Source organism: Oncorhynchus kisutch, linkage group LG8 (assembly GCF_002021735.2).
Source record: "Oncorhynchus kisutch isolate 150728-3 linkage group LG8, Okis_V2, whole genome shotgun sequence".
Taxonomy (NCBI): domain Eukaryota; kingdom Metazoa; phylum Chordata; class Actinopteri; order Salmoniformes; family Salmonidae; genus Oncorhynchus; species Oncorhynchus kisutch.
In genome coordinates, this window is record NC_034181.2 from 2057754 (window position 1) to 2083459 (window position 25706).

General features: G+C 45.1%; 1 protein-coding gene across 1 annotated transcript in view; it reads right to left on the minus strand.

Annotated features, from left to right (window-relative positions):
- tmem8b (transmembrane protein 8B) overlaps nt 1-25706 on the minus strand; it is a 222202-nt gene that overhangs the window by 70160 nt on the left and 126336 nt on the right. The window lies entirely within an intron of this gene.

Consider the following 25706-nt stretch of genomic DNA (forward strand, 5'->3'; position numbering starts at 1 on the left):
TTTCTGTTGACTAGAGACATAATCTGCTTTCTGTTGACTAGAGACATAATCTGCTTTCTGCTGACTAGAGACATAATCTGCTTTCTGTTGACTAGAGACACAATCTGCTTTCTGTTGACTAGAGACACAATCTGCTTTCTGTTGACTAGAGACATAATCTGATTTCTGCTGACTAGAGACACAATCTGCTTTCTGTTGACTAGAGACACAATCTGCTTTCTGTTGACTAGAGACACAATCTGCTTTCTGTTGACTGGAGACACAATCTGCTTTCTGCTGACTAGAGACACAATCTGCTTTCTGTTGACTAGAGACATAATCTGCTTTCTGCTGACTAGAGACACAATCTACTTTCTGCTGACTAGAGACACAATCTGCTTTCTGTGGACTAGAGACACAATCTGCTTTCTGCTGACTAGAGACATAATCTGCTTTCTGCTGATTAGAGACATAATCTGCTTTCTGTGGACTAGAGACACAATCTGCTTTCTGCTGACTAGAGACATAATCTGCTTTCTGCTGATTAGAGAGAGACACAATCTGCTTTCTGTTGACTAGAGACATAATCTGCTTTCTGCTGACTAGAGACATAATCTGCTTCTATAAAAAAAGCCCACTTTAAATCTTAGTTTCTTAACGAGCTCAGTCGTATGCTTTTTAAACGATAAATCACTGTCATTCCAAATACCAATGTATTTGTATGCAGGGACACCATTCAATTACATAACCATCCGATAAGTGAAAATATATGACATCTGAGACAATTTGACAAGAACTTGAATACAATATATATTTAGTTGTGCCCGTATTAAGTATGAGTTGTAAATTCGGTAAGGGCTTCCTGAACAACTGCAAAATGGGACAGAAGCCTTGTCACAGCCAGGACAGCGGTGGGGTAATCGGACTGTAGCCTTGTCATGGCCAGGGCAACAGGGGGGGTAATGGGACTGTAGTCTTGTCACATCCAGGTCAGCAGGCGGGGGGTAATGGGACTGTAGTCTTGTCTCAGCCAGGTCAGCAGGGGGGGGGGGGTAATGGGTCTGTAAGCCTTGTCATGGCCAGGGCAACAGGGGGGGTAATGGGACTGTAGTCTTGTCACATCCAGGTCAGCAGGCGGGGGGTAATGGGACTGTAGTCTTGTCTCAGCCAGGTCAGCAGGGGGGGGGGGGTAATGGGTCTGTAAGTCTTGTCTCAGCCAGGGCAACAGGGGGGGTAATGGGACTGTAGTCTTGTCACATCCAGGTCAGCAGGGGGGGGGGGGGGGGGGTAATGGGACTGTAGTCTTGTCTCAGCCAGGTCAGCAGGGGGGGGGGGTAATGGGACTGTAGCCTTGTCACGGCCAGGGCAACAGGGGGGGTAATGGGACTGTAGTCTTGTCTCAGCCAGGTCAGCAGGGGGGGGGGGGTAATGGGACTGTAGCCTTGTCTCAGCCAGGTCAGCAGGGGGGGTAATGGGACTGTAGTCTTGTCTCAGCCAGGTCAGCAGGGGGGGTATTGGGACTGTACTCTTGTCACATCCAAGTCAGCAGGGGGGGGGGGGTAATGGGACTGTAGCCTTGTCTCAGCCAGGTCAGCAGGGGGGTGAATGGGACTGTAGCCTTGTCTCAGCCAGGTCAGCAGGGGGGGGGGGGTAATGGGACTGTAGCCTTGTCTCAGCCAGGTCAGCACAGGGGGGGGGGTAATGGGACTGTAGCCTTGTCTCAGCCAGGTCAGCAGGGGGGGGGTGTAATGGGTCTGTAGTCTTGTCTCAGCCAGGTCAGCAGGGGGGGGTAATGGGACTGTCGTCTTGTCTCAGCCAGGTCAGCAGGGGGGGTAATGGGACTGGAGTCTTGTCTCAGCCAGGTCAGCAGGGGGGGGTAATGGGACTGTAGTCCTGTCACAGCCAGGTCAGCAGGGGGGGTAATGGGACTGTAGTCTTGTCTCAGCCAGGGCAACAGGGGGGGTAATGGGACTGTAGTCCTGTCACAGCCAGGTCAGCAGGGGGGGGGGGGGGGGTAATGGGACTGTAGCCTTGTCTCAGCCAGGGCAACAGGGGGGGGGGGGGGGGGTGATGGGACTGTAGTCTTGTCTTAGCCAGGTCAGCAGGGGGGGGGGGGTAAATGGGACTGTAGTCTTGTCTCAGCCAGGTCAGCAGGGGGGGGGGGGGTAATGGGACTGTAGCCTTGTCTCAGCCAGGTCAGCAAGGGGGGGGGGGGGGGGGGGGGGGTAATGGGACTGTAGCCATGGGACTGTAGCCTTGTCTCAGCCAGGTCAGCAGGGGGGGGGGGGGGTAATGGGACTGTAGCCTTGTCTCATTCAGGTCAGCAGGGGGTGGTAATGGGACTGACGTCTTGTCTCAGCCAGGTCAGCAGGGGGGGTAATGGGACTGTAGTCTTGTCTCAGCCAGGTCAGCAGGGGGGGGGGGGGGGGGGGGGTAATGGGACTGTAGCCTTGTCTCAGCCAGGTCAGCAGGGGGTGGTAATGGGACTGACGTCTTGTCTCAGCCAGGTCAGCAGGGGGGGTAATGGGACTGTAGTCTTGTCTCAGCCAGGTCAGCAGGGGGGGGTAATGGGACTGTCGTCTCGTCTCAGCAAGGTCTCCAGGGGGGGTAATGGGACTGGAGTCTTGTCTCAGCCAGGTCAGCAGGGGGGTAATGGGACTGTAGTCTTGTCTCAGCCATGTCAGCAGGGGGGGGGGGGTATTGGGACCGTACTCTTGTCACATCCAAGTCAGCAGGGGGGGGTAATGGGACTGTCGTCTTGTCTCAGCCAGGTCAGCAGGGGGGGTAATGGGACTGGAGTCTTGTCTCAGCCAGGTCAGCAGGGGGGGTAATGGGACTGTAGTCTTGTCTCAGCCAGGTCAGCAGGGGGGGGTATTGGGACTGTACTCTTGTCACATCCAAGTCAGCAGGGGGGGGTAATGGGACTGTAGCCTTGTCTCAGCCAGGTCAGCAGGGGGGGGGGGGTAATGGGACTGTAGCCTTGTCTCAGCCAGGTCAGCAGGGGGTGGTAATGGGACTGATGTCTTGTCTCAGCCAGGTCAGCAGGGGGGGTAATGGGACTGTAGTCTTGTCTCAGCCAGGTCAGCAGGGGGGGGTGATGGGACTGTCGTCTCGTCTCAGCAAGGTCTCCAGGGGGGGTAATGGGACTGGAGTCTTGTCTCAGCCAGGTCAGCAGGGGGGTAATGGGACTGTAGTCTTGTCTCAGCCATGTCAGCAGGGGGGGGTATTGGGACCGTACTCTTGTCACATCCAAGTCAGCAGGGGGGGGGTAATGGGACTGTCGTCTTGTCTCAGCCAGGTCAGCAGGGGGGGTAATGGGACTGGAGTCTTGTCTCAGCCAGGTCAGCAGGGGGGGTAATGGGACTGTAGTCTTGTCTCAGCCAGGTCAGCAGGGGGGGGGTATTGGGACTGTACTCTTGTCACATCCAAGTCAGCAGGGGGGGGGGGGTAATGGGACTGTAGCCTTGTCTCAGCCAGGTCAGCAGGGGGGGGGGGGGGGTAATGGGACTGTAGCCTTGTCTCAGCCAGGTCAGCAGGGGGGGTAATGGGACTGTAGTCTTGTCACAGCCAGGTCAGCAGGGGGGGTAATGGGACTGTAGTCTTGTCTCAGCCAGGGCAACAGGGGGGGTAATGGGACTGTAGTCCTGTCACAGTCAGGTCAGCAGGGGGGGGGGGGGGTAATGGGACTGTAGCCTTGTCTCAGCCAGGTCAGCAGGGGGGGTAATGGGACTGTAGTCTTGTCTCAGCCAGGTCAGCAGGGGGGTAATGGGACTGTAGTCTTGTCTCAGCCAGGTCAGCAGGGGGGTAATGGGACTGTAGTCTTGTCTCAGCCAGGTCAGCAGGGGGGGGGGGGGTATTGGGACCGTACTCTTGTCACATCCAAGTCAGCAGGGGGGGGTAATGGGACTGTAGCCATGTCTCAGCCAGGTCAGCAGGGGGGGTAATGGGACTGGAGTCTTGTCTCAGCCAGGTCAGCAGGGGGGTAATGGGACCGTAGTCTTGTCTCAGCCAGGTCAGCAGGGGGGTAATGGGACTGTAGTCTTGTCTCAGCCAGGTCAGCAGGGGGGGTAATGGGACCGTAGTCTTGTCTCAGCCAGGTCAGCAGGGGGGGTAATGGGACTGTAGCCTAGTCTCAGCCAGGTCAGTGGGGGGGGGGGTATTGGGACTGTAGTCTTGTCTCAGCCAGGTCAGCGGGGAGGGGGGGGGGGTATTGGGACTTTAGTCTTGTCTCAGCCAGGTCAGCGGGGGGGGGGGGGGTATTGGGACTTTAGTCTTGTCTCAGCCAGGTCAGCGGGGGGGGGGGGGTATTGGGACTGTAGTCTTGTCTCAGCCAGGTCAGCGGGGGGTAATGGGACTGTAGTCTTGTCTCAGCCAGGTCAGCAGGGGGGGTAATGGGACTGTAATCTTGTCTCAGCCAGGGCAGCAGGGGGGGTATTGGTTACTATAGTCTGTCATTGTCTGTCATCAGTTGCAACACTCACTACCAAGTTTCAAACTGCCTCTGGAAGCAATGTCAGCAGAAGAACTGCTCATCGGAAGCTTCATGAAATTAGTTTCCCATGCTCGAGCAGCCGCACATAAGCCTAAGATCACCGTGCGCAATGCCAAGCATCGGCTGAAGTGGTTCAGAGCTCGCCGCACTGAGGTGTGAAGTGAGAGGTGTCAAAGCCCTTGAGCCCAACAACGGATGGAGAGTGTTCACAGCCTCCTCCACTCAAATGCAGAGGCCTTTGAAGCCCCCTCCCTCTCTGCAGAGGTAATTACAATACAGTACCCCTTGGATTCATCTCTATTTTGAAATCAGATATGCAGCCAGGACACTTCAATTGTAAATTACCTCCATAAGAAACAATATTGTTGTTTTGATCACATCAGAAGATATCCTCCTCGCAATCTCCAACAGCTATAGGACAACTTTGCTTGGACGTCGTAAAGGACCATTAGCTGAAACTGAAGAGATATAGCTCGCTAACGACCTCCTTTTGCATGGATAGGAAATTGCTAGATACATTAGCTAGCTAGCTGGGATTTTCTACAAGGAATCTGCCTCCCAAAACAAAGCTTCTCCCAAGTGGGTGTGACAAGCACTGCTGCTTGGATTCCACCAGGCTGTTCACCATCTGCCCCTGTCTGGTACAGAGGCTAGTGAAAGTATTCACCCCCCTTGGCATTTTTCCTATTTTGTTGCCTTACAACCTGGAATTAAAATAGTTTTTTTTAAAGGTTTGTATCATTTGATTTACACTACATGCCTACCATGTTGTTTATTTTGAAACAAACAAGAAATAAGACAGAAAAACTGAAAACTTGAGCGTGCATAACTATTCACCCCCCCAAAGTCAATACTTTGTAGACCCACCTTTTGCAGCAATTACAGCTGCAAGTCTCTTGGGGTATGTCTCTATAAGCTTGGCACATCTAGCCACTGGATTTATGCCCATTCTTCAAGGCAAAACTGTTCCAGTTGGATGGGTTCCGCTGGTGTACAGCAATCTTTAAGTCGTACCACAGATTCTCAAATGGATTGAGGTCTAGGTTTAAACTAGGCCATTCCAAGACATTTAAATGTTTTCCTTAAACCAATCAAGTGTTGCTTTAGCAGTATGCTTAGGGTCATTGTCCTGCTGGAAGGTGAACCTCCGTCCCAGTCTCAAATCTCTGGAGACTGAGAATTTCCCTGTATTTAGCGCCATTCCTTCATTTCTGACCAGTTTCCCAGTCCCTGCCAATGAAAAACATCCCCACAGCATGATGCTGGGGATGGTATTCTCGGGGTGGTGAGAGGTGGTGGGTTGCACCAGACATAGCGTTTTCCTTGATGGCCAAAAAGCTCAATTTTAGTCTCATCTGACCAGAGTACCTTCTTCCATATGTTTGGGGATTCTCCCACATGCCTTTTGGCGAACACCAAACGTGCTTGCTTATTTTTATTCTTTAAGCAATTGCTTTTTTTACTGGCCACTCTTCGGTAAAACCCAGCACTGTGGAGTGTATGGCTTGAAGTGGTCCTATGAACAGATACTCCAATCTCCGCTGTGGCTCCTTCAGGATTATCTTTGGTCTCTTTGTTGCCTCTCTGATTAATGCCCTCTCTTGGCAGGTTTGTTGTGGTGCCATACTCTTTCCATTTTTTAATAATGGATTTAATGGTGCTTCGTGGAATGTTCAAAGTTTTGGATATTTTTTAAAAACCCAACCCTGATCTCTACTTCTCCACAACTGTTTGGAGAGCTCCTTGGTCTTCATGGTGCCACTTGCTTGGTCGTGTTATACACCTTTCAGAGCAGGTGTATATATACTGTGATCGTGTGACACTTAGATTACACACAGGTGGACTTTATTTAACTAATTATGTGACTTCTGAAGGTAATTGGTTGCACCAGATCTTATTTAGGGGCTTCATAGCAAAGGGGGTGAATACATATGCATGCACCACTTTCCATTTAGATTTTTTTTTAAATATTTTGAAACAAGCAACAACAAAAAATTCACTTCACCAATTTGGACTATTTTGTGTATGTCCATTACATGAAATCCAAATAAAAATCCATTTAAGTTACAGTTTGTAGGAATAGGAACAAACGCCAAGGGGGATGAATACTTTTGCAAGGCACCGTACTCAAGCTGAATGGCTCTCCTTCAGGAAAATGAGAAATAAGTGCACTCAGGCTATCCAGAAGGTCAAAGGTAGTTACTTTAAGGAGCAGTTCTCTCTCTGTGGGTCTAACCCCAAGAACTTCTGGAAAATGGTTAAAGACCAGGAGAATAAACCCTCCTCCTCACAGCGTCCCATGTCCCTTAAAGTTGATGATGTAGTTGTTACTGACAAGAAGCACATGGCTGAGCTCTTTGACCACCACTTCATTAAGTCAGGATTCCTATTTGACTCAGCCATGCCTCCTTGCCTGTCCAACATTTCCTCATCTCCCAACCCTTTTAATGCGACCCGCCCCAATGCTTCTCCCTCTTTTCCCCCTAGCCCTGCTACAAAGTTTCTCCGTGCAGGCAGTCACTGAGTATGAGGTGCTAAAGGAGCTCCTTAAACTTGACCCCCAACACAGATGGGTCAGATGGTTTAGACCCTTTCTTCTTTGAGGTTGATGCCCTTATCATCTCCAAGCCTATCTCTGACCTTTTTAACCTGTCTCTCCTTTCTGGGGAGGTTCCCATTGCTTGGAAGGCAGCCACAGTTCATCCTTTATTTAAAGGGGGAGATCAAGCTGATCCTAACTGTTATAGGTCCATTTCTATTTTGCCCAGTTTATCAAAAGTGTTGGAAAAACTTGTCAATAATCAACTGATAATCTTGATGTCTATAGTATTCTCTCTGGTACGCAATCTGGTTTCCACTCAGGTTATGGATGTGTCCCTGCAACCTTAAATGTCCTAAATTATGTCACCATTGTCCTTGATGCTAAGCAATGTTGTGCTGCTATTTTTATTGACTTGGCCAAAGCTTTTGATTCGGTAGACCATTACATTCTTGTGGGCCGGCTAAGGAGTATTGGTGTCTCTGAGGGGTCTTTGGCCTGGTTTGCTAACTACCTCTCTCAAAGAGTGCAGTGTATAAAGTCAGAACATCTGCTGTCTCAGCCACTGCTTGTCACCAAGGGAGTACCCCAAGGCTCAATCCTAGGCCCCACGCTCTCAATTTACATTAAAAACATAGCTCAGGCAGTAGGAATCTCACTCATCCATTTATATGTAGATGACACAGTCTTATACTCAGCTGGCACCTCCCCGTATTTTGTGTTAAACGTTTTACAACAAAGCTTTGTTTCTTAGTGTCCAACAAGCTTTCTCTACCCTTAACCTTGTTCTGAACACCTCCAAAATAAAGGTCATGTGGTTTGGTAATATTGACAAATACAAATAAGTTCAACAATAATTCATTTTATAAGATAGTTCGTTTTATAAGATAGAGTTGGGTTTACAAGATAGAGTAAGAGTTTGTTTTAAGATAGTTAGAGTTAGTTTTATAAGATAGAGTTAGAGTTAGTTTTATAAGATACAGTTAGTTTTATAAGTTAGAGTTAGTTTTTTAAAATAGAGTTAGTTTTATAAGTTCGTTTTATAAGTTCGTTTTATAAGTAAGAGTTCGTTTTCTAAGTTAGAGTTAGTTTTATAAGTTAGAGTTAGTTTTATAAGACACAGTTAGTTTTATAAGATATAGTTCGTTTTATAAGTTAGAGTTAGTTTTAAAAAATAGAGTTAGTTTTATAAAATAAAGTTAGTATTATAAGTTAGAGTTAGTTTTATAAGTTAGAGTTAGTTTTATAAAATACAGTTAGTTTTATAAGTTAGAGTTAGAGTTTGTTTTATAAAACAGAGGTAGAGAAACAATATGTTCAGAACAATCGTGACACACAATCATCCCACACATTTCTTAACATAAAAGTGTGCCAAAGTGCATAATAACTGATGAATCTACTGAATGCTCAACACCCGTTGAATATGTCTGGTGTCGGTAAACGTCGGCAACAATGTGTAATTCAATTGTTGCCAACAGCACAGTTAGTCACCAACGCTCTGGATAACATGAAAACAGCCTAACCAGCTCTGATAGGGGGAGTAAAATGGTCAGAGTGAGAGGTTCTCTCATCATGTGTCTGGAAGTAGCTAGCCAATGTTAGCCAGTTAGCTTGAGTGCTTGACTGTTGTTGTGAGGTCAGAGCTTTCGGATCAACCCTAATTATTGGCCAGAGCGTCCAGTGTGCGCTCTGAACGCGAAACCACAGAGAGGGCGAGTAATGTTCAGTGAGCTGTTCTCTCTCTCTTAGATGTCTGGAAGAAGCTGACAAGTTAGTACAGAATGGTTGGATCAACCCTTAAAGAGAAGGGTGAGGATAAGGCTTAAGAGGGTGTGAACAATGCTGAATGGGTGTAGACATAGAAGGGCTCTCCAGTAGTAGTACCAAAACAATCAAAGACGGTTTTCTAAAAAGTGAGTTTACAAGTTGATCAACTTTCAAAGAATGACTTTCCCATGTTCCCTCAAATACAGTGTATGATATACCATTTTCAACCTCTGAGTCTTTACTTTTATCCAATGTAAAAAAAATAATAATAATTCAAATGTTGCCACAAATAAGACCGAATCCAGGGTGTGAGTCTCATATGTTTAGAGGGAAGGGGACAGGGATACTGGAGTGATGGAGGTAGATATATATAGGGGACAGGGATACTGGAGTGATGGAGGTAGATATATAGGGGGAATGGGACAGGGGTACTGGAGTGATGGAGGTAGATATATATAGGGGACAGGGATACTGGAGTGATGGAGGTAGATATATAGGGGGAATGGGACAGGGATACTGGAGTGATGGAGGTAGATATGTATAGGAGACAGGGATACTGGAGTGATGGAGGTAGATATATAGGGGGAATGGGACAGGGATACTGGAGTGATGGAGGTAGATATGTATAGGGGGAAGGTGACAGGGGTACTGGAGTGATGGAGGTAGAAATGTATAGGGGGAAGTGGACAGGGATACTGGAGTGATGGAGGTAGATATGTATAGGGGTCAGGGATACTGGAGTGATGGAGGTAGATATGTACAGGGGGAAGGTGACAGGAATACTGGAGTGATGGAGATAGATATGTATAGAGGGAAGGTGACAGGGATACTGAGCACAAGGACAAGTACATTAGTGTGTCTAGTTTGAGAAACAGACACCTCACAAGTCCTCAACTGGCAGCTTCATTAAATAGTACCTGCAAAACACCAGTCTCAACGTCAACAGTGAAGAGGTGACTCCGGGATGCTGGCCTTCTAGGCAGAGTTACAAAGAAAAAGCCACATCTCAGACTGGCCAATAAAAATAAAAGATTAAGATGGACAAAAGTGTAACGGTCGTCGTTGCATGAAGGATCGGACCAAAGCGTAGCGTGGTAAGTGTTCATGATTTTATTGGATCAACAAACACTGTGAACAAAATAAACCAAGAGTGAAAACCGAACCAGTCCTGTCAGGTGGAGAAACACTAAACAGAAAACAACTACCCACAAAACACAGGAGGGAAAACGCTACCTAAGTATGGTTCCCAATCAATGACAGTCAGCTGTTCCTGATTGAGAACCATACCAAGCCAAAACAAAGAAATACCAAAACATAGAAAAAGGAAGATAGAATGCCCACCCCAAATCACACCCTGACCAAACCAAAATAGAGACATAAAAAGCTCTCTAAGGCCAGGACTTGACAAAAGAACACAGACACTGGACAGAGGAACTCTCCCTCAACTCAAAAAGAACACAGACACTGGGCAGAGGAACTCTCCCTCAACTCAAAAAGAACACAGACACTGGACAGAGGAACTCCCTCAACTCAAAAAGAACACAGACACTGGGCAGAGGAACTCTCCCTCAACTCATCCAGGGTCTTCTTCACAACTGTACGTGTGTGTTTGGACCAATTTAAGTCTTTTGTGATTTGGACACCAAGGAACTTGAAGCTGTGTACTCGATCCACTGGGCCCCATCGATGTGTTTCCTGTAGTCCACGATCAGCTCCTTGCTGACGGTGAGGGAGAGGTTGTTGCTCCGGCACCACACTGCCAAGTCACTGACTGTAGGCTGACTCGTCGTCGTCTGTAATCAGGCCTACCACCGTCGTGTCGTCAGTGAACTTGAAAATGGTGTTGGAGTCGTACGTGGCCACACAGTCGTGGATGAACAGGGAGTACAGGAGAGGACAAAGCACACACCCCTGTGGGGCCCCTATGTTAAGAGTCAGAGTGGTAGATGTAATGTAGCCTACCCTCACCGCCTGGGGGTGGCCCGTCAGGATGTCCAGGATCCAGTTGCAGAGCGAGGTGTTCAGAGTCCTTGAAGGGGACAATGGTGTTGAACGCTGAGCTGTAGTCAATGAACAGCATCCTCACATAGGTATTCCTCTTATCTAGGTGGATGAGGGCAGTGTGGAGAGCAATTTAGATTGCATAGTCTATGAATCTGTTATGGTGGTGTGCAAATTGGAGTGGGTCTAGGGTGTCTGGGATGATGGTGTTAATGTGTGCCATATCCAGCCTCTCAAAGCACTTCATGATTACAGAAGTGAGTGCTACAGGGTGGTAGTCATTGTGGCATGAAGCCTTAGAGTTCTTAGGAACAGGGATGATGGTGGTTATTTTAAGATGTGGGGATCACAGACTGGGACAAGGAGAGGTTGTAAATTACAGTGAATATCCCTGCCAGCTGTTCTGCGCATGCTCTGAGAATGCACCCTGGAATCACGTCGGGACCCGCAGCCTTTCAGGTGTTGCCCTGAGATCACCTAATCCACTGGGTCGGTGAAGGCCCTCACACCCGGCTCCATATTGTTGTTGTCAAAGAGTTGGTCTGGTAGAGAGGCATCGTTGGGCTGATCACGGTCGTCCTTTGTAATCCGTAATGGACTGAGCCCCTGCCACACGCGGCAGGCGCTGGAAGCCTGTGTAATATGATTCCACCTTATTCCTTATTGCACTTTTGCCCGTTTGATGACTGTGGAGGTCATAGCAGGCCTTCTTGTACTTCTTCCTGTCTTCGGCCGTAGCATCAGGGCTGTCTGTCTTCGGCCATAGCAACAGGGCTGGCTGTCTTCGGCCATAGCAAGAGGGCTGGCTGTCTTCGGCCGTAGCATCAGGGCTGGCGGTCTTCGGCCGTAGCATCAGGGCTGGCGGTCTTCGGCCATAGCATCAGAGTTGGCTGTCTTCAGCCATAGCAACAGGGCTGGCTGTCTTCGGCCATAGCAACAGGGCTAGCTGTTTTCGGCCATAGCAACAGGGCTGGCGGTCTTCAGCCGTAGCATCAGGGTTATCTATGATAGTTCTGTGTGTGGTAGCCCTGTTCTTTAGTTTAGCACCAACCTCAGTGTTAATCCGGGGCTTTTGATTGGGGAAGCACCTTGGGGACAATGTCACTGTGAGGACAACGTCACAAATGCATTTTCTAATGAAGCCGGTGACAGAGGTGATTAACTCATCAATGTTATCGGTGGAGTCCTGAAACATATTCCAATCAGCGCTAGCAAAGCAGTCCTGTAGCATTCCCTCTGAAACTGGTGACCAATTCTCAACGGAGCAAATTGCGGGTATTTCTGCTTGTAAACAGGAAGCAAGAGTACGGCATCATGATCTGATTTGCCAAATGGGGGATGAGGGAGGGCCTTGTATGCGAGCGTGTGGGTAGAATAGCAGTGGTGTAGGACTTAATCGCCCCTAGTCGAAGTTGGACATCACATGTCTTAGTGACACCGAATTTGTGTGCCCCCACACCCTAGTGGTGTGGGGGCTGTGCTTTGGCAAAGTGGGTGGGGTTATATCCTTCCTGTTTGGCCCTGTCCGGGGGTGTCCTCGGATGGGGCCACAGTGTCTCCTGACCCCTCCTGTCTCAGCCTCCAGTATTTATGCTGCAGTAGTTTATGTGTCGGGGGGCTGGGGTCAGTTTGTTATATCTGGAGTACTTCTCCTGTCCTATTCGGTGTCCTGTGTGAATCTAAGTGTGCGTTCTCTAATTCTCTCCTTCTCTCTTTCTTTCTCTCTCTCGGAGGACCTGAGCCCTAGGACCATGCCCCAGGACTACCTGACATGATGACTCCTTGCTGTCCCCAGTCCACCTGGCCATGCTGCTGTTCCAGTTTCAACTGACCTGAGCCCTAGGACCATGCCCCAGGACTACCTGACATGATAACTCCTTGCTGTCCCCAGTCTACCTGGCCATGCTGCTGCTCCAGTTTCAACTTCCACCTGACTGTGCTGCTGCTCTAGTTTCAACTGTTCTGCCTTATTATTATTCGACCATGCTGGTCATTTATGAACATTGAACATCTTGACCATGTTCTGTTATAATCTCCACCCGGCACAGCCAGAAGAGGACTGGCCACCCCACATAGCCTGGTTCCTCTCTAGGTTTCTTCCTAGGTATTGGCCTTTCTAGGGAGTTTTTCCTAGCCACCGTGCTTCTCCACCTGCATTGCTTGCTGTTTGGGGTTTTAGGCTGGGTTTCTGTACAGCACTTTGAGATATCAGCTGATGTACGAAGGGCTATATAAATAAATTTGATTTGATTTGATTTGAATTTAAATCGGTGGCAACCAGAAAGGCAGCCTCTGGGTGTAGGTTTTCCTGCTTGTTTATAGCCCCGTACAGTTCGTTAAGCACCAGCTGGTTATTTTTATTGTCCTGAGGTGGAATGTATACAGCAGTCACTATAACAGCTGAAAACTCCCTCGGGAGGTAGAAGGGTCGGCAGTTGACCATCAGGTTTTCCAAGATGGGTGAACAGTGGCTTGACACTTCCACCGCGTTGGAATTGACACATCAGTTGGAGTTGATTAACATGCAAACCCCTCCCCCCTCGATTTCCCCGACTCAACCGTCCTGTCCTCCCGGTGAATGGAGAATCCATCAAGTTGGATAGCTGTGGGGGGTATCTTGTCTGTCTTGTTTTTGAAATGCAAAGAATATTGCAGTTTTGAGAGTCCCGTAAATCCGCAATCGGAGGTCCTCCATTTTATTATCTAGTGACTGTACATTAGCCAGTAGAATGGAGGGAAGAGGGGGCCGGTTGTCCTTTCAACCTTAATCTCACCAGGATCCCACCCTCTCTTACCTCTGTAATGCCGGAGTTCTCTCTTGGGTAGCTGAAAATTGCGTTGGAATTACAGAGAGCCCAGGGCAGATGAGTCGAAGTCCAAGTAGAAGCCGGAATTGTGGTAAGTAATGTTCAAGAGTTGTTGTCGGTTGTCAGAAATAGGATGTATGACATGAAAATAGAGTAAAAATAACAACAAAATCATCACAAAATAGTAAAGTTGGGTCGGAGCAAAACAGCGGCCATTCAGTACAGCGCCATCTTACACGAGAGAGAGGGAGAGAGAAAGAGAGAGAGAGACTCCTACAACCATTCTTCCACAGTTTTGTTAAAGACACTACTCTCCTCCATTGATCTCATCCGGAGGATTCATTCTGAGAGCACTTCATAAAGGGCAAATGAAATTTCGCTTCGTTGTCATCGAAGGGGGGGCATGAATAATTAGTATTTGCGTTGCCATGGTGACAGAGTGCGAACAGGCAGGTGGACTGCTTGGAGCTGTGCGGCGCTGCGGGGGACAGAGAGCTGTGAGGAATGGGAGGGCAGGGGTGAAAGGGGTAGAGAGAGAGAATAATGACTACCTCCTGGGTCCTACCGGTTCAGGCCCCAGACAGGAGACCCACACACAGCACAGTGGGGCCCCATACTCCAGTCTCTAGTCCCCAGTCTCCATCTCCAGAATCCAGTCCCCATTCTCCAGTCCTCAGTCCCCAGTCCCTAGTCTCCATTCTCCAGTATCCAGTCTCCAGTCCCTAGTCCCCATTCTCCAGTATCCAGTACCTAGTATCCAGTCTCCAGTCCCTAGTCCCCATTCTCTAGTATCCAGTCTCCAGTCCTGAGTCCCCATTCTCCAGTATCCAGTCCCTAGTATCCAGTCTCCAGTCCCTAGTCCCATTCTCCAGTCTCCAGTCTCTAGTCTCCATTCTCCAGTCTCCAGTCCCTAGTCTCCATTCTCCAGTATCCAGTGTCCAGTCCCTAGTATCCAGTCTGGTTTACTGACCCTGAACCTGCCTGCCACCCGGTACTGTTGCCCCACCTCTGGTTTACTGACCCTGAGCCTGCCTGCCCCTGACCCTGAGCCTGCCTGCCACCCGGTACTGTTGCCCCACCTCTGGTTTACTGACCCTGAACCTGCCTGCCACCCGATAATGTTGCCCCACCTCTGGTTTACTGACCCTGAACCTGCCTGCCACCCGATAATGTTGCCCCACCTCTGGTTTACTGACCCTGAGCCTGCCTGCCCCTGATCCTGAGCCTGCCTGCCCCTGACCCTGAACCTGCCTGCCACCCGGTACTGTTGCCCCACCTCTGGTTTACTGACCCTGAACCTGCCTGCCACCCGGTACTGTTGCCCCACCTCTGGTTTACTGACCCTGAGCCTGCCTGACCCTGACCCTGTCTGCCACCCGGTACTGTTGCCCCACCTCTGGTTTACTGACCCTGAGCCTGCCTGCCCCTGACCCTGAGCCTGCCTGCCCCTGACCCTGAACCTGCCTGCCACCCGGTACTGTTGCCCCACCTCTGGTTTACTGACCCTGACCCTGCCTGCCACCCGGTACTGTTGCCCCACCTCTGGTTTACTGACCCTGAACCTGCCTGCCACCCGGTACTGTTGCCCCACCTCTGGTTTACTGACCCTGCCTGCCACCCGGTACTGTTGCCCCACCTCTGGTTTACTGACCCCTACCTGCATTGACCTGTCGCTTGCCTGCCCCTGTTACTTCTAACAGTCTGCACTTGGGTCTTACCTTGATTCCTGATAGAACCCCCTCTGTGTTCTGTTAGACAGGTAACTCTTTATCCACATTATAGCAGGGGGTGTAAAGCCATAACACCCTCTGTGTTCTGTTAGACAGGTAACTCTTTATCCACATTATAGCAGGGGGTGTAAAGCCATAACACCCTCTGTGTTCTGTTAGACAGGTAACTCTTTATCCACATTATAGCAGGGGGTGTAAAGCCATAACACCCTCTGTGTTCTGTTAGACAGGTAACTCTTCATCCACATTATAGCAGGGGGTGTAAAGCCATAACACATACGTTTTTCCAGCAGCAGATTGTGATCGATAATGTCAAAAGCTGCACTGAAGTCTAACAAAACAGCCCACACAGTCATTTTATCATCAATTTCTCTCAGCCAATCATCAGTCATATGAGTAAGTGCTGTGCTTGTTGAATGCCCTTCCCTATAAGCGTGCTGAAAGTCTGTTGTCAATTTGTTTACTGTGAAATAGCATTGTATCTGGTCAAACACTATTTTTTCCAACAGTTTACTAAGCGTTGGTCACAGGCTGATTGGTCAGCAATTTAGCCAGTAAAGGGGGATTTACTATTCTTAGGTAGAGGAATGACTTTTGCTTCCCTCCAGGCCTGAAGGCAAACACTTTCTAGTAGGCTTAGATTGAAGATATGATAAATAGGAGTGGCAATATCGTCCGCTATTATCCTCAGTAATTTTCCATCCAAGTTGTCAGACCCCGGTGGCTTGTCATTGTTGATAATAATTAATATATGTTTTCACCTCTTCCACACTCACTTTACAGAATTCAAAATTCCAATGCTTGTCTTTCATAATTTGGTCAGATGTACATGGATGTGTCAACGTTTGTTGCTGCTCTGTAATGCCTTTGTTTGCTAATCTTGCCAATGAAAAAAATTATTAAAGTAGTTGGCAATATCAGTGGGCTTTGTGATGAATGAGCCATCTGATTCAATGAATGATGGTGCTGAGTTTGCCTTTTGCCCAAAATGTAATTGAATTTGACTATCATTCTTTAAGTAATTTATCATTGTTTCATAGTGTAGTTTCTTCTTTTTATTTAGTTTAGTGACATGATTTCTCAATTTGCAGTATCTTTGCAGATCGGTTGTGCAGACAGACTTATTTGCCATTCCTTTTGCTTCCTCCCTCTCAACCATAAAACTTTTAAATTCCTCATCAATCCATGGGGATTTAACAGTTTTTATAGTCATTTTCTTAATGGGTGTTTTCTTAATTGGTGTTAGAGAGGCTCTCAGAAGACCTTGGCCCTGCAGTGACTCTGTGTTCATATCAGAAGAACAGGAGAATCCTCTCAACCTCTATTGTACCAATTAGAGCTGTGTTTGGAGAGGGGGAAATTAGGAGAGATAACAACTGCTCAACCTCAGAAGCCATTCACCACATGGTGACTCTGGATTCATTCATTCAGAAGAGGGGCATGTCGTCTTCACGGATTATTGTCACGTTCTGAATTTAGTTCCTTTGTTTTGTCTTTTGTTTTAGTATGGTCAGGGCGTGAGTTGGGTGGGTTGTCTATGTCCGTTTTCTATGATTTGCTATTTCTGTGTTTGGCCTGGTATGGTTCTCAATCAGAGGCAGCTGTCAATCGTTGTCGCTGATTGAGAACCATATTTAGGGAGCCTGTTTTCTATTGTGTTTTGTGGGTGGTTGTTTTCTGTCTTTGTGTGTCTGCACCAGACAGAACTGTTCCGGTTGTTTTCTTTGTTTTGTTATTCAGTGTTCAGTTTACATTAAAAAAGATGAACACTTACAACGCTGCGCTTTGGTCCTCACCTTCTTCCCAAGACAGCCATTACAATTATAAATGGGAAACCAGGCACAGACACCTCAGACACCTCATTCCAAGACAAGCTTAACACCGTTTTCGCCCACTTCAAGGAAAACAATACAGAGCCGTTGCTGTGGGCCCCCGCTGTTCACAAGGGCTCCCAATCCCATCCAGTGAATAGTTTGTGGATGAAATCATCGGACTCAAACATTATCCACATTTCGCTACCTTATTATCTCAGTATTTCATCAAATTACAGAGAACCCATTGTCTAACATTAGACTCTAATGCCCATTGAAAATATTTTTATGTTGATGGTTTCTCTCACTTTCTGTTAAATGGGGAATGAGGGAGAGCTTGGTTTGTTGTTTTGATAGTCTATTGAAAGAGTTTTGTTACTAGCTAGCTGCCTTTTGAGTTTGGCTCCCACAGAATCATCTGTCCTGTGATCCTGCCAACCAAGACCGGGTCTGAGGAGCTGCTTGGCGTAGCAGCTAGCCGAGCTGCCTATCAAGCCAGCAGGGTTTTCTTGACGGCTTGACCGCAGCACGCCATGCAGGTAGCCATTGTAGCTGGAACAGCGGATTGTCCCGGGCTTGTGGCTGTCTAGATCCCTGCTGTTTGTTGTTGTTTTCAATCTTCTCTGTGACCTGCCCTGTCTGGAACTGAGAGAAGTAACAGTGTAACCAACGTTGCTACCATGACAAAGACCAATGTCGGCGGGAGTACCGTTGAGGACAGTGGTGCCTCTCTATCACAGGCGAAGGATCTTTAAACAAACAAAAAGGTCTACAAGCAGTTGTTACAACAACAAGAAATTAGCTTCAAGTGTTTTGTCCAAATACTGGTAGATTCAACTAATAAAATAATGGACGACCTGAAGAACAGTTTGATGTTCTCCCAGGGTCAGCCTCATGAATTTAAACAGGATAGTGGAAAGATTACAGCAATCTGTAAGTCATTGAGAGAGGACATCAGTTCAGTGTGTGAATCCATGATAACAATGATGGAGAAATCAGATTATCTCAAGGGACAATCAAGGCGGAAACAAAACGGTTGTGGACGGAATTGCAGAATCTCCACCTGAGACCTGGACGGAGTCTGAGAACAAAGAAATTATCGCGGAGAAACAGAAGATGGATCACAGGAAGATTGAGGTGGAGCGTGTGCCCACAGGACTGGAAAACCCACCACCAGTCCAGGTGACAGGCCCAGGCCAATGGTGGTCAAATTCCTGGGGTTCAAGAACAAGGTAGCTGTTCTGGAAAAAGCCAAAAACCTCAGAGGAAGGTATATCTTCCTCAACTAGGACTATCTTGAAGCTGAAGAGAAGAGGACAGAACTGACCCCAGCCATGAAAGTGGCCAGAGCGCGTGGGGACATTGCTTCGATAATAGTCTCATTGTCCACCCTCCCTCAGATGCCTGGAAGGGATGAGAGAGCCTATGGGTTCATAGTTTCAACCCTGCAGCACACACACACACCAAATGATTAATGGCTGAACGTATGTATTGTTTTGTTTTGTTTGCTGTTGTCCATATTATATCTCTCTGTTAGGAAAGAGCTGAAAATGGCCCATATTAATAAGGTTCATGAAATCAATAACGTGCGAACATCAGATAACATTCATATATTAGCCATTTCAGAGACTCACATAGAGAATTAATTTGATGACACAGAAGTATCCATACAAGGACATAACATCTATAGCAGAGAGAGGAATGCTTATGGGGGAGGTGTTGCTTTATATATTCAGAGCCATAGCCCTGTAATTCTTAGAGAAGATCTTATGTCAAGTGTTATTGAAGTGTTGTGGTTGCAGGTTCACTTGGAACATCTAAAGCCTTTTATTTTGGAGTGTTGCTATAGGCCACCAAGTGCTAACAGTCAGTATCTAAATAATATGTGTGAAATGTTTGATAGTGTATGTGATGTAAACCGAGAAGTCTACTTTCTTGGGGGCCTGAATATTGACTGGTTTTCAAGCTGTCCGCTCGAGGAAGCTTCCAACTGTAACCAGTGCCTGTAATCTGGTTCAGGTTATTAATCAACCTATCAGGGTGTTTAAAAACACTACAGGAACAAGATCATCCACATGTATTGATCACATTTTTACTAATACTGTAGAACTTCGTTCTAAAGTTACATCTGTACCCATTGGATGCAGTGACCACAGTATAGTGGTATATATATAGTATAGGTAGTATATACAGGAAAGCCAAAGTTCCTGAACAAGAAGAATCAGCTTTATTATGAAGACAAGTTAAATGATATGAAGAATGATGGAGAAAGGAAACTGGAGTACTTTAAATGAAATTGGTAGAAAGACAAATTCAACTCTATTTTTCAACGAATCAGGTGGCTTATTCATCACAAAACCATTTGATGTTGCCAATTAATTTAATGATTAGTTCATTGGCAAAGTGGTCCATTTTAGGCAGGAAATGCCAACAACGAACAGTGAGCCATTGTACTCATGTATAAAACAAATACTGAAAGAAAAGCATTGCAGGTTAGAATTTTGTCAAGTTTGGGAGAGGTGGAAAAATTATTGTTATCGATCAATAATAATGAACCTCCTGGCATTCGCAACTTAGATGGAAAGCTACTGAGGATGGTAGGAGTGGCTATAGAGTCAACTCTCTGTCATATCTTTAATCTGAGCCTAGAGGAAAAGTCTTTGTCCTCAGGCCTAGAAGACTTTCCTCAAGCCTGGAGGGAAGCCAAGGTCATTCTGCTACCCAAGAAACGGTCTTTATATGTTCTAACATCGGATCTATCAGCTGCCAGCTCTTAGCAAACTGTTGGAAAAATGTGGTCCAATTACAAGGTTACATCTGTATTTATTGAATGTTTTATTTGACCTTTATTTAACTAGGCAAGTCAGATAAGAACACATTCTTATTTACAATGACGGCCTACCACGGCCAAACTCTAACCCGGACGACGCTGGGTCAATTGGGTGCCGTCCTATGGGACTCTCAATCACGGCCGGTTGTGATACAGCCTGGAATCAAACCAGGGTCTGTAGTGACACCTCTAGCACTGAGATGCAGTGCCTTAGACCGCTGCGCTACTCAGGAGCTGTAAACAAAATAACAACAGACTTTCAGCATGCTTATAGAGAAAGACACTGAACATGTACTGCACTGACACAAATGACTGATGATTGGTTGAAAGAAGTTGATAATAAAAAGACTGTGGGAGCTGTACTGTTAGATTTCAGAGCAGCCTTTGATATTATTGACCATAACCTGTTGTTAAAAAAGCTGATGTGGTGTGGCTTTTCAACCTCTGCCATATCGTGGATTCAGAGCTATCTATCTAATAGAACTCAGTTTTTTTATGGAAGCTTCTCTAAAGTCAAACATGTAAAGTGTGGTGTACCGCATGGCAGCTCTCTAGGCCCTCTACTCTTTTCTATTTTTACCAACAACCTGTCACTGGTTTTAAACAAAGCATGTGTGTCCATGTATGCTGATGATTCAACCATATACGCATCAGCAACCACAGCTAATGAAGTCACTGAAACCCTTAACAAAGAGTTGCAGTCTGTTTTGGAATGGGTGGCCAGTAATAAACTGGTCCTGAACATCTCTAAAACTAAGAGCATTGTATTTGGTACAAATCATCCCCTAAATTGTAGACCTCAGCTGAATCTCGTAATGAATTGTGTGGCTGAACAAGTTGAGGAGACTAAATTACTTGGTGTTACCTTAGATTGTAAAACTGTCATGGTCAAAACATATACTGTAGATTAAATGGTTGTATAGATGGGGAGAGGTCTGTCTGTAATAAAGAGATGCTCTGCTTTTTTGACACCACACTCCACAAAGCAAGTCCTGCAGGCTGTAGTTTTATCTAATCTTGATTATTGTCCAGTCGTGTGGTCCAGTGCTGCAAGGAAAGACCTAGTTAGAGCGGCACGTCTTGCTCTTCATTGTAATCAGAGGGCTGATATTAATACTGTGCATGCCGGTCTCTCTTGGCTCAGAGGAGAGACTGACTGCATCACTTTATCTTATTTATAAGAAACAAATTCAAAGGAACCAGAGAGTATTATATGTTATAGATCTATTTCAACAGTATATATCTGTGTTATAGACGTATTTCAACAGTATATATCTGTGTTATAGACGTATTTCAACAGTATATATCTGTGTTATAGACGTATTTCAACAGTATATATCTGTGTTATAGACGTATTTCAACAGTATATATCTGTGTTATAGATCTATTTCAACAGTATATATCTGTGTTATAGATCTATTTCAACAGTATATATCTGTGTTATAGATCTATTTCAACAGTATATATCTGTGTTATAGACGTATTTCAACAGTATATATCTGTGTTATAGACGTATTTCAACAGTATATATCTGTGTTATAGACGTATTTCAACAGTATATATCTGTGTTATAGATCTATTTCAACAGTATATATCTGTGTTATAGATCTATTTCAACAGTATATATCTGTGTTATAGATCTATTTCAACAGTATATATCTGTGTTATAGATGTATTTCAACAGTATATATCTGTGTTATAGACGTATTTCAACAGTATATATCTGTGTTATAGACGTATTTCAACAGTATATATCTGTGTTATAGATCTATTTCAACAGTATATATCTGTGTTATAGATCTATTTCAACAGTATATATCTGTGTTATAGATCTATTTCAACAGTATATATCTGTGTTATAGACGTATTTCAACAGTATATATCTGTGTTATAGACGTATTTCAACAGTATATATCTGTGTTATAGACGTATTTCAACAGTATATATCTGTGTTATAGATCTATTTCAACAGTATATATCTGTGTTATAGATCTATTTCAACAGTATATATCTGTGTTATAGATCTATTTCAACAGTATATATCTATGTTATAGATCTATTTCAACAGTATATATCTGTGTTATAGACGTATTTCAACAGTATATATCTGTGTTATAGATCTATTTCAACAGTATATATCTGTGTTATAGATCTATTTCAACAGTATATATCTGTGTTATAGATCTATTTCAACAGTATATATCTGTGTTATAGACGTATTTCAACAGTATATATCTGTGTTATAGACGTATTTCAACAGTATATATCTGTGTTATAGACGTATTTCAACAGTATATATCTATGTTATAGACGTATTTCAACAGTATATATCTATGTTATAGACGTATTTCAACAGTATATATCTGTGTTATAGACGTATTTCAACAGTATATATCTGTGTTATAGACGTATTTCAACAGTATATATCTATGTTATAGACGTATTTCAACAGTATATATCTGTGTTATAGACGTATTTCAACAGTATATATCTATGTTATAGACGTATTTCAACAGTATATATCTATGTTATAGACGTATTTCAACAGTATATATCTATGTTATAGACGTATTTCAACAGTATATATCTGTGTTATAGACGTATTTCAACAGTATATATCTGTGTTATAGACGCGTTTCAAACGTGTGAATATGTGTTCAACAGTATGCTATGTTGTCTTAGGTCTCTCTTTATGTAGTATTGTCTCTCTTGTCGTGATGTGTGTTTTGTCCTATATTTGTATGTTACTTATTGAAAAAAGAAATAATAATCCCAGCCCCCGTCCCCGCAGGAGGTCTTTTGCCTTTTGGAAGGTCGTCATTTTAAATACGAATTTGTTCTTAACTGACTTGCCTGGTTAAATAAAAAAATAAAAAAATATATGTGTTATAGACATGTTTCAACAGTGTCAGTAGCCGTCAGTGTTAGTAGGTGTTACACTCTCTGAGTGTTAGTAGGCCTTATATACTCTCTGAGTGTTAGTAGGCCTTATATACTCTGACAGTGTTAGTAGGCCTTATATACTCTGACAGTGTTAGTAGGCCTTATATACTCTGACAGTGTTAGTAGGCGTTATATACTCTGAGTGTTAGTAGGCCTTATATACTCTGACAGTATTAGTAGGCGTTATATACTCTGACAGTGTTAGTAGGCTTTATATACTCTCTGAGTGTTAGTAGGCGTTATATACTCTGACAGTGTTAGTAGACGTTATATACTCTGACAGTGTTAGTAGGCCTTATATACTCTGACAGTGTTAGTAGGTGTTATATAATCTGACAGTGTTAGTAGGTGTTATATACTCTGACAGTGTTAGTAGGTGTTATATACTCTGACAGTGTTAGTAGGTGTTATATACTCTGACAGTGTTAGTAGGCCTTATACCTTCTCTGAGTGTTAGTAGGCGTTATATAATCTCTGAGTGTTAGTAGGTGTTATATACTCTGACAGTGTTAGTTGACGTTATATACTCTGACAGTGTTAGTTGACGTTATATACTCTGACAGTGTTAGTAGATGTTATATACTCTGACAGTGTTAGTAGATGTTATATAATCTGACAGTGTTAGTAGGTGTTATATACTCTGACAGTGTTAGTAGGCGTTATATATACTGACAGTGTTAGTAGGCGTTATATACTCTCTGAGTGTTAGTAGGCGTTATATACTCTGACAGTGTTAGTAGACGTTATATACTCTGACAGTGTTAGTAGGCGTTATATACTCTGACAGTGTTAGTAGGCGTTATATACTCTGACAGTGTTAGTAGACGTTATATACTCTGACAGTGTTCGTAGGCGTTATACACTCTGACAGTGTTAGTAGGCGTTATATACTCTCTGAGTGTTAGTAGGTGTTATATACTCTGACAGTGTTAGTAGGTGTTATATACTCTGACAGTGTTAGTAGGCGTTATATACTCTGACAGTGTTAGTAGGCGTTATATACTCTGACAGTGTTAGTAGGCGTTATATACTCTGACAGTGTTAGTAGGCGTTATGTACTCTGACAGTGTTAGTAGGCGTTATATACTCTGACAGTGTTAGTAGGCGTTATATACTCTGACAGTGTTAGTAGGTGTTATATACTCTGACAGTGTTAGTAGGTGTTATATACTCTGACAGTGTTAGTAGGTGTTATATACTCTGACAGTGTTAGTAGGCGTTATATACTCTGACAGTGTTAGTTGACTTTATATACTCTCTGAGTGTTAGTAGGTGTTATATACTCTGACAGTGTTAGTAGGCGTTATATACTCTGACAGTGTTAGTTGACGTTATATACTCTGACAGTGTTAGTTGACTTTATATACTCTGACAGTGTTAGTAGGCGTTATATACTCTGACAGTGTTAGTAGGTGTTATATACTCTGACAGTGTTAGTAGGTGTTATATACTCTGACAGTGTTAGTAGGTGTTATATACTCTGACAGTGTTAGTAGGTGTTATATACTCTGACAGTGTTAGTAGGCGTTATATACTCTGACAGTGTTAGTTGACTTTATATACTCTGACAGTGTTAGTTGACGTTATATACTCTGACAGTGTTAGTAGCCGTTATATAGTCTGACAGTGTTAGTAGGCGTTATATACTCTGACAGTGTTAGTTGACTTTATATACTCTGACAGTGTTAGTAGGCGTTATATACTCTGACAGTGTTAGTAGGCGTTATATACTCTGACAGTGTTAGTTGACTTTATATACTCTGACAGTGTTAGTAGGCGTTATATACTCTGACAGTGTTAGTAGGCGTTATATACTCTGACAGTGTTAGTTGACTTTATATACTCTGACAGTGTTAGTTGACTTTATATACTCTGACAGTGTTAGTTGATCTCTCTCCCTTCTTCTCTCTCTCTCTCTCTCCCTTCTTCTCTATCTCTCTCTCCCTTCTTCTCTCTCTCTCCCTCTTCTCTCTCTCCCTTCTTCTCTCTCTCTCTCTCTCCTCTCTCCCTTCTTCTCTCTCTCTCTCTCTCTCCCTTCTTCTCTCTTTCTCTCTCCCTTCTTCTCTCTTACTCTCTCTCCCTTCTTCTCTCTCTCTCCCTTTCTTCCTCCTCTCTCTCTTCCCTTCTTCTCTCTCTCTCTCCTCTCTTCTCTCTCTCTCTCTCCTTCTTCTCTCTCTCTCCCTTCTTCTCTCTCTCTCCCTTCTTCTCTCTCTCTCTCCCTTCTTCTCTCTCTCTCTCCCTTCTTCTCTCTCTCTCTCTCTCTCCCCCTTCTTCTCTCTCTCTCTCTCTCCCTTCTCTCTCCTCTCTCCCCTTCTTCTCTCTCTCTCTCTCCCTCTCTTCTCTCTCTCTCTCTCTCCCCTTCTCTATCACTCCCTTCTTCTCTCTCTCTCTAGTCCCCTCTCTCTCTCTCTCTCCCTTTCTTCTCTCTCTCCTCCCTTCTTCTCTCTCTCTCTCCCTTCTTCTCTCTCTTGCTCCCTTTTTCTCTCTCTCTCTCTCCCTTCTTCTCTCTCTCTGTCCCTTCTTCTCTCTCCCTTCTTCTCTCTCTCTCCCTTCTCTCTCTCTCCCTTCTCTCTCTCTCTCTCCCTTCTTCTCTCTCTCTCTCCCTTCTTCTCTCTCTCTCTCCCTTCTTCTCTCTCTTGCTCCCTTTTTCTCTCTCTCTCTCTCTCCCTTCTCTCTCTCCTCTGTCCCTTCTTCTCTCCTCTCTCTCCTTCTTCTTCTTCGCTCTCGCTCCCCTTCTTCTCTCTCTTCTCTTCTTCTCTCTCTCTCTCCTTCTTCTCTCTCTCTCTCCCTTCTTCTCTCTCTCTCTC